The sequence below is a fragment of the Lissotriton vulgaris genome, chromosome 1_2 (assembly GCF_964263255.1).
Source record: "Lissotriton vulgaris chromosome 1_2, aLisVul1.2, whole genome shotgun sequence".
Classification (NCBI taxonomy): domain Eukaryota; kingdom Metazoa; phylum Chordata; class Amphibia; order Caudata; family Salamandridae; genus Lissotriton; species Lissotriton vulgaris.
In genome coordinates, this window is record NC_141686.1 from 201,151,323 (window position 1) to 201,161,314 (window position 9,992).

Consider the following 9,992-nt stretch of genomic DNA (forward strand, 5'->3'; position numbering starts at 1 on the left):
CTTCCCACCAACAGATCCAATTCCGGCGGGAGATTCTCGATTTTCAAAGCCAAAAATGCCTTTCTTTTTTACTGTCTCGGACTAAATTGGCCTCCGTTTCAATGTTAGGCAATGGGGAAAACAAATTCACCGAACTGTTTTCTGGTATCTTCTACTTCAGTGTTTGAAATGTTGGCATGTGTGCCAGATGATGCCAGATCGCGCCAGCTCTAACATTCAACAGAACACACTGGACAGAACTCCAGACATCGCCCAGACCCGCTGGGGCACGCCATGGAGTCCGGGCCGGACTGGGGGGTGATGGGACTGAGGGGGTTAGGGGAGGTGATGGTGCAAGTGTGAAGCACTTCTGCTTAACTAAATTGGCCCGTAGCACTGCCTCAAAACCGGCCCCCAGTAACAAAACCAGCCACCGCGACTCCAAAACCAGCCCCCACCCTTCCAGCCTCCCACGGAAACACCCAATGCCCGCTCCGGCCAGTCCGGCCCTGCATATAGGTCGCTACGACTAACGAACAGCAAGAAGTCAGGATGACGTGTACGCATCCACTCAGTGGGCTCAGCTACACAGGAGATGCCTAAGAGTGTCAAAAGCCTCAGGCTCACAGAGCTTGAACACCACAACCACACCTCAATGAATGCCACCTAGCAGGCCCAGAATATTACCAGCACACTACTACTTGTAACACATTATTACAAGCAGGCTCTAACTCCAGAATCAAATCAATAATTTTAGCACTAAACCAGTGGCAGAACGGCTGCTATACAAATGCAGGTAACCAAAGTCTGACTGGAGTAGAAAATAGACCCAGGCACAAAAATAGAGCCTCCCTCCGCCCCCCATTAGCTAAAAAATGTGGCCCACATTTGAAACCGGGGCAGCTATGAACTTGAAAAGGCAGGTGCTTTGCAGGGTATTGAGACAGCATGCATATCTGCAGGCAAGGTTTGTGGTAATATCAGGGAAATCAACAGAAAATAAAAACCACCCACCAATCCTTCAACAGGTCGGTAAAAAGCCACAAACAATGGCCCACATGGTGACCTGTAAGACTAGCCCTTCAGGCACTGCCCGAGTGACCTATTGGCCAGTCTGCTTCTGGTAGAACGCATCTGGCTCTTGGGAGTTACCAGGCCCATCGGAATTATTAGTTAAATGGAAACACTGCTAAGTGATATTCCACCGGCTTCAATTAGCCAAGTCCCTAGGTGGAATACCAAGGAAAGACACGTGGAAATCAAGATGGTAAGTGATTTCTCATTGTTATTCCCCAAAAACCCATCATGTCCTCATCCACAGAATTACCAGGATCCCCAAAGACAGTAAATCCAGGGCAGGAAATAGCAGGCCCCTCATAATGAGTCATAGATGGTCTTTGCGTCTGCCCAGAGGGGTATTTCTCTCCTCCCTCATGTTATTGGCTGTTTGATATGTCACCCCACCTCTTATGGAGTCCTTGCAATGCATGAGGGGTCATTGTACATCTCAAAACTACACTTAATCTAATTATATTAAACTCTACCTCTAAGATGCATTGTGTACAGAAAACAACCATTTTGTTTTTTTTCATTGTAGCAGGCTTTTTTTTAATGTTAGTCAACTCAAAATACAAGCCAGACCTACTGGTGTTGTCAATTCTTGTTAAAATTGCTGGTGTCTGGAGATGAGGCATGAAGGCACTAACTTTCGAAAGTTCGCCTGCCTGTGAGTGGTCATTGTTGTCCAGTAATCTCATTACGTACATCCAGTCATTTGTCCAAGCTGGCATGTTTCTTTCCCAATGGTTTCTGTTGGATGCAACCACAGGCACTAGACAAGTTAAAGTCAAAAGCATCCGAATTACCAGTGCTTTACATTCGTGTGCCATCCTTGGTGCAAAACGGTATATTCATGGGTTCTTTGGTGGAGGCGGGGCTTTAACAAATTGGCATGCTTATGTAGTATGACTGACTTATCCAGCTGCGTAACATGGTCAGTAAGATTGGGGAAGGTGATGGGTGGGTTTGGTAGATTTGATTTTCCAACAATCACACTGGGATATAAACATTAAAATACACAATACGACAAACAGGGTGCTTAAGACAGACTTTTTGTAAAATAACTAACACGTTTGAAGGCCTAAATCTGCGAGGGAGAGGGAATATGTGCATATTTATCTGTGTGTATGGAACAATTCCACCTCACCATACCTTACTGAAAGCACCTGGACCAAAAACTGTTAACCAAAAAATACATTTATGGGGAGGGAGAATATAACACCCAAACATCCTCACTGAAACGACGCCGCTGGGCCCATCTTTCAAAAGCATACTCACCTTTCTGTTTTTATGCTATTCCTCTAAGTTCTCTACAAGTGTGAGTTTGCTTCGCCCCTTTATAGTAACAACTTACTTTTTACACAGTGCCAGAGTATGAAGGCGTCACATGGCATGAAAATCTGGTGCTACTATTAACAAAAAGACGTCAACCTCAGAAGCATGAACAGCAGAATGTGCCTGGCAGGATTCAGTGTGCATGTATTGGTTATTGTATAGTACCAACCTAGATGGGAAACACACACTTAAAGGGTGCACAAAACCATGTGCTACTACGGGTGCCTTTACCTACTTAATTATTTTACTCTGTGTGTGTGTGTGTGTGTGTGTATGTATATATATATATATATATATATATATATATATATATATATATATATATATATATATATATATATATATATATATATATATATATATATATATATATATATATATATATATATATATTTTTTTTATAACTCATGCCCAAGGGCATTCTTGCATTTCTAGCCCAGCTGTTGCAAATCCTACCACGCAACAACCTAGAGAGGAGCTGCCTAGCAGCCGGTGCCTGGAGCTGTGTGGTTATATCTGTCACCTGGATGTTTTTTTGAGTGTATTCATACCCGAGGGACTGATTAATCTTGTGGTCAGGTGTTTGCTGCTGTTCAGATTTCCCCCAGAGGTGAGATTACGTCTGATGCAAGAGGCTTTTTCACAATAGTTTTATGTCGTAATATTAGGTTACTTCTTGGAATTAGGCCTTCCTTCTCACCACGACAAAGAACTTTTATTAATTTCCATCTTTGGAGGATGTCACACGCCAGAGGATTTCAGACCTGGGGGCCCATCTTGATGCCGGAGGGACAGCCACCAACAGGCCACCAGTGGCGGTTCCACCTACAGACAGCCCTTCGGTCCGACCGCTGCATTATGATGAAGACAGTCGGACCCTTATCGGTCGGGGGACAGACTGCCACGTCTGACAGATCTACTGATCCTGATGGGGTGGCGGTCTGAATCACAATCCACAATAACAGTGGTGCCGAGGCAGGCACTGCCGTTGGGTTTATTAAGTCCCTTTCCGATAGTCTTTTTGCGGTGGTCCCACCTCCATGAAAAGGCGGTCAGAAGCGGACTCTGGGGCCCACACTCTGGGCCGCCGTCCCTCCTGGGCCACTGCAACAACGGGCCCGGGGGCCTAAATGTAAATGTAGGTATACTTATATAGCGCGACCTGTCACCACAAAGGGCATCCTGGCGCTTGCCTAGGGAACCCGTCCTGGTATTCCCCTGTGAGAGGCCCCGGGCAGGGTATCCACAAGGTGAAAGCCAGGCATCCCGCCGCGAGAGGCCGTTGTGGAGATTAAGCAAGCTATTGCCCAGAGTCGCAGAGCGTGAACCCGGGAGTCGAGAAGGCACCGGAGCGAGAATTATCGAGACCGTGGAATTTTTAGCCCAAGACCCGCCGAGGCAGGGAATTGAACCCTGGTCCAGGGTCGATCTCAGCTTCCGGGTCTGCCGCCTCTAACCCCTGAGCCACACTTCCCCTGAGCCTACGTAGTACACCCCAGCACAATTCATCATTTCTTACGTTAAACCCTTGTGCTCAATCACCAGTGTGGCTTTTGGAAGCTACTATGGTTAAATCATGTTTTACTAACCAGGACCTGCCCTTACCCACTCCAAAGCAAAATAAAATACATTGCTCTTGCATCGATTTAGGTAGTTACGGAGCTTGGTCTAGTGGTGAAGAGGGTCACCTGGGACCTCAGAGACTCTTGGATCAAGAGTCTAGAGGGGTCTTGGAGTGGGTGGGTAGATAGCTCTTGTGTTTTAGGGCTACAGAGGACCCCAGAAAAGGGAAAATCAAAAAGTTGTTTTTTGAGCCGGTGAGGTAAGTTACCCAAGTACTCCTGCAACCAATACAGCAGCCAAAGTTGTTGCGCTGCGTTGTGTGAACAGACAGTGCCGCAAACACTAAGATATGGCATGGTGACTCCCTCGCTGCACTGGCGCACTTCAGGCTGCCTCACGCGCACACCCTTGAACCACAGGGCGAAGGGGTGTTTGTGATATGTATCATAGATTCTGTACTGGAAGTGTGCCCGCCCAGCACCACACTAACTTTTAATGTGTGCTGTACTGTACAGCACACTTGCAAAGTTAGAAAAGTTTTAAGAGAAGGAAAAAAACAAAAAACTTCACACCTGCCTCGAGGTATACCTTGAGGAGGTATGCAAGGCTTTATGCCAATGTATACCTCATTTAGCACCTAGGATGTTGGATCAAAAACCAGGGGTGGTTACAAGGGAACTCCCATGGGTCACACCCAGGACTTAAAGTAGCGTAAAACACCCTATAGCGTTGCTTTGCATTACTTTAGGGCTTCTTTCCAGTACACAACTAGCAGGCAGTTCATCAAGACTTTGCGCCGGTTTGCAGCACTTTGCGTGACTTTGCAGCAGTGCAAAGTATCGATAGCTCCGGCCTTGTAGTCTCGGAGGGTTACGGTTCTTGCCTCTGGGCGTCGGAAGGGCCTGGGGTTCATAGGGTTGCTTACCCTGACAGGTTAAGACCCCGGGTCTTAAGGTTATGAAGCTTCTGGTCTTGCGATAATGGATGGTTTGTGCACAGGGCTTGGAGGTCTCGGACGCCTGCCAGTCTGGGGAGTTTATGACTGCTGGCTGAGAGCTATAAGTCTATGGGGCTGGTAGTTGTAAGGCCTTTAGACAATCACTTTATCGCCCTATTTTAGCCCCTTGGTTTCTGTACTCCTGGCCGCATCTCATCATTCGTGCTCGGATCCCCGCTCTCTCATCCTTTCAGTCTTCGCTCTCCTCTCCCTGTCCCCCGCGTGTTTCTCTCCATTCTGGCCATGCCCTAGTTAGTGCTCTCGTCTCCCCCCACCGGCTCCTCCTGCCCAACTCCCTCTTCCTTCCCTGTCCCCGTGCCACACCCTTCCATCCCGTCTGTCATTATCTCGATTCCCCTTGCATCCATCTCGCTGCTTTTTCACCTTTCCCCATCCTCGCGTCTTTCCGGCATCGCCTCTCTTCTTCACCCTCATAGCCCCCCTCCTAATACTCCCCCCGTCGCCTCACCTCAGTTAACCACCGCCCCTCCCTCTTCTGTTACTTATATTCCCCTCGGTTTCTACAAGTTCTCTCCCACCCACGCCCTCTTCTCCCTTTTACTTTGCCCCCCCTCCTGGCGGCTCCCGGCCCCCCTCCCCCCTGTCTTTCAGGTAAGCGCCTCTCGCTCACCTTGGCAGGCTCTGGAACCCAACACCCGCGCTCTCACGTTGCATAAACTCCCTACTTGTTAATGACGTGTTTCGGCAGAAACTTATCAACTGGGGAGCGCTTGCTACGGTCCTCGGAGGGTCGGCGGAAGGGACAGGCCCCGAGAGAAGTGCTTGTACTTACGCCGGGAGCTGTCGTGTCAAAGAAGCGGGTGTTCCGTCGGGTGCCTTCCTCCTGCTGCTGCCCCGCCGCCGCCGCTGCTGACATATTTATACCGGTCGGGCTTCCTGGAGGGGCGGCGCCCGGTGCCTCGGCCAGCCTCCCCTGATCCAGCGCCACTCACCGGAGCCTTTCATCCCACGACTTGTTTGGAGTTAAATGGAAGCCCCGGGGCGAGACACGCCACACCACAGAGAAGGAGGGCGCGCCCGGCCCTGGGGCGCGAGCTGTTCTCCCTTCCTCTGACATACATACGAACACCTGGACAGATGAGCTCTGAATGTCAAATGCAAGTTGTGGCGCTATAACAGTCGAAACACACCTAGAGGTCTCACGTTACCCTGTTCCATTCGTTACTTGCGCTGTTTTTTTTTGTTGCATTCTGGGATTTGTAATCCTGCCTGGCCATCATAAAACCAGGACTACAAGTCCCAGAATTCAAAGGAAGTGTCTGTGAGCTACTGTAAGAAATTGGATTACTATTGGGGTGGGTGACTACACACTTCAAGTAATAATCACAACTTTTGTCAGGGTGAACTCTCAAAGTTACGTAATTAACCTGAGCCCTGTCCACTGGTAGCTATGGCACAGAGCATACAGGCTTAATTCAGGGAAAGTTGTAAAGTATTTATGCAGTAATAATCTAAAAAAATGCAAAACAATTAAATTCAAACAGAGTACAATTAATAAACAGAATAAAAAAATCCAATAAGAAGCATACAGCACCTTTAATAGTGTAATGACCTTAGTAGACCTGAACCTAATATCAATTTGAGGCTGACTGCAATGGGGCGCAGGTCGACAGGCCAACGAGGTTCCTCCTAGTCAAATAATTTACCTTCTGATTTAGTCTTTGAAGTCCCAATTCACTACAGGAATGCACTTCCCCAGTCCCTTAGTGCCTCTGGGAGGCACCTAGCGACTCACAGAATGTTGGAGCTGGCACTTTCTGGTTGGTTGAGGCGATGCCCCACCCAGATAGAACCTACCACTCCCGTCAGGGGTAGGTGATGACGCTCACTGTATAACCTGCGCTCAGCCTTGGTAGCTTGGCTCTGAGCAGTCAGGCTTATCACAGAGGCAACGTGTCAAGCTTTGGCACAGCACACTCACACAATAAATACAGAAAGCGCCACAAAAGAGACTTCACCCGTGGTGTATGTAAATAAAGTTTGTATTCAATTCACTCATTAAGTAACACAACATGAAAATCATGTACTTCTGGTCATAGATCACATTTGGAAATGTTACTAGAAGTACTAGGCCCGTGTAAAGCAACACTGCCGTGAGGTGTCATTAATAACAGGTGGTCCTCATGCAGTCACTCCCCCACACTCAATCAGCACTGATAATGGAGTGCCCCAGATTATAGTCAGGCCTGTATGGAGTGCACTTTCACACAACGCCTTAATGCGGGGCAATAGATATCCAACAGGTCTGTTAATAATAGACATGCTTACCCCGTGGCCCACGCCCTCATCCAACATTCTGCTATCCCTGACAACCCTAGGCCCACGGTTTGGAGATGAATGCCCTCCCCCCTGATACTAGCTCGACTGGGGCTGGAGTCACACTAAGTCAGGGTCCAAGGGAAAGATGTGAGGGTAGGTAGCAGGGCAAATTAGCTGGCAGTCGACAGATGGGGGTTTGGCCAACACTCAGTAAGTTCATCCACGGTATGCGGAGCACAAGTGGGCTGAGGGCAATAGTCATTTAATCAAAGGGTTCCACAATTGGCCTTTCGGCACCAGACCAGTTCTGCGAAGCACAGGGGAAAGGGTGGGACACTCAGTCTCTTGACCCACTTCTGATCGCTCTCAGAAGCGTTCCTCAGCATGGGCAATTACTTTCACCATCCAGTCACAATCCGGGAAATACTGCCTGGCATCACAAAGTCATAGGGGCCGAGTGAAGAGAGGGCATTTGATCTGCTGCACTGAGGACACAATAGGAACAATTGATGAATGAGGGTGAGGTAGTGGAGCCTCTTAGAAGAAGGAGCCCCCCGTCAGACACTTGTCAAAGTAGCATCCTGGTAATCCAGGCACAATAGAACATGAATCTGCTCCTCTGTACCTCCCTGGAAATGAAGCACAACATCTAGTGTGCAGTGATGTGAGCCGCACCAGACTGTTCCAGTCACACACAATAAAGAGTCACAAACTCAGTACCTTCCTGGAAATGAGCTAAGCATGGGCGAATTTTGCGAATCTCGCGTTCGCGAATTTTGCGGATTTGCGAACTCACAATCCGCAAAAATCCGCGAATTCTCGCGAATTTGCGGATTTGGGTTTTTTTTGTGTTTGCACGGGTTTCTGCCAGTTCGCGAGGGTTTTGTACAATTTCGCAAACGAGAACTTACCTGTCGGGTCGCAAGTTTTGCGAACGTGTTGTTTCTATGTGTCCAGCCTGTTTGGGACACTCTTCTTCATCACTGCCACTCTCTGTCACCACTGCCACTCTCTGACTACTCATGCCACCCTCTGGCCCACCCATGCCACCCTCTGTTTCATCACAGCACCCTCTGATTGTCCAGTGTACATTATTGTGGCAAAGCAAAGCACACCTTCCCTGCCTCAGTTGACCTGAATTAATTTGGGGCTGATTAATGTGTCACAGAATATTTTTTTAGCTGGCACCTGCTTCCTTAGTGCTTCCTGATTAGTGATCTTTTGCACTTGCTAAGTGCTTTCATTGTTGCAAAATTAGTTACAACACCTGCCCTGCCCCAACTGACAATAATGAATTAGGGGCTGATTAATGTGTCACTGGATTTGAACTTCCAGCCTGGCTCCTGCTTGTCTCCCTTAGCTGTAATTCAGGACCTTTGTGGCATATGTGTAACTATTCTGAGGGTCAGAGCAGGGTCACATAATAGTTGCAAGTAGGCAACTGAACTCTGGAGGGGCCCCTCAGGAAGCACTACAGGAAATGGCTAGTAATGATGAGCTTGAACTTTTGAACCTGGTAAGTAGTTTCAGTTTTGCTAAGATCGTATTTCTGCAATTTAGCGCTTATTCGCGGGGTGCGAAGTTGAACTGGGAAGCCGCGAACTCACGCGAACAGTGCGAGCAAGCCATAAAATCCGCTGCTCGCGGATTTGCGGATTTTGCGGGAAATTCGCAAATCTCGCGGATTGCGAATTTACCGAAAATCCGCAAAATCCGCGAGCGGAACGGATTTTCCGCCCATGCAGCGTCTGTGGCTCGTTGATACGAGCCGCACCAGACAGTTCCGGTTATATACAACAAACAGTTTCAAATTCTGTACCTCCATGGAAATGAGATACAACATCTGGTGCACATTGACACGAGTTGCACCAGACAACACTGGTCACATACAACAAAGAGTTGCAGATTTCATACCTCCCTGGAAATGAGTCACAATGTCTGGCTTGCATTGATAAGAGTCGCATCAGTCAATGCTGGTCACACACATCAAAGAGTTTAAAATGTCATACCTCCCTGGAAATGAGGCGCAAAGCTTGGTGCCTGTTGATAAGGGACGCACCAGACAATTCCAGTCACACACACAGGTGCAAGTTTAGCAGTGCTGCACGAGGTAGAATGAGGCACTACTAGGAGTATTCCCTCCCTCTGAGGGCCATAACCTGTAAATCAGAAACTGCATGTAGTCAACATGCCACATGAGTGGGATGCAGCACAATCAATGAAGCAAGCCACACAGGGTCCCACAGCTGATGAATCTGCTCACCACCAATAAGACACTTATGCATGTTGAGCCCTCCATGATGCAGGGGCCACACTCCTTAAATACTTTTGCAGTTCCACACAAGGCAATCTGGTCTCCAAGCACAATACTTATAAAGGGGTTGCCTTTACCTTTTCGAATAGGAGCAAGACAACTGACTTATTGTCAGTGAATTGCTCTCCCACCCTTGCAGCTCCACCATCAAGTGAGGCCCTCCTGAGCCCCTGCACTCTAAAGTGTTGATGTTTAAGGCCCTCTTCCACCCGCAGGCTATACCTGCGCCTCATCCCTGGTGGTCCAGTGGACCTCTCATTCCTTCTCTCCCTCAGCTTATTGTGTTTGCCTTATCCTTTCACCTTCGTTTTTCACCCTTTCACTGTCTTTTTATCACTTTACATCCTCCTTTTGCTACTATTATGCTGTTTTCACTCCTTTTTCTGTGCACCTCTCTCCCGTTTTCCCTGCTGCTGCTCCTGCCCTCGCGGCCCCTCCACCATTCCCCAAATATACAAGATCTCC

The 9,992-nt window shown here is 48.3% G+C and overlaps 1 protein-coding gene across 1 annotated transcript in view; it reads right to left on the reverse strand.

The window, feature by feature from the left end:
• Positions 1 to 5,788, reverse strand: part of CAPG (capping actin protein, gelsolin like) — an 81,847-nt gene extending 76,059 nt beyond the window's left edge. The window contains exon 1 of the mRNA XM_086953109.1: positions 5,727 to 5,788. The gene's annotated coding sequence lies outside the window, so the exon portion shown is untranslated. The remainder of the gene's footprint in view (positions 1 to 5,726) is intronic.
• Between the last annotated feature and the right edge of the window lie 4,204 nt (positions 5,789 to 9,992).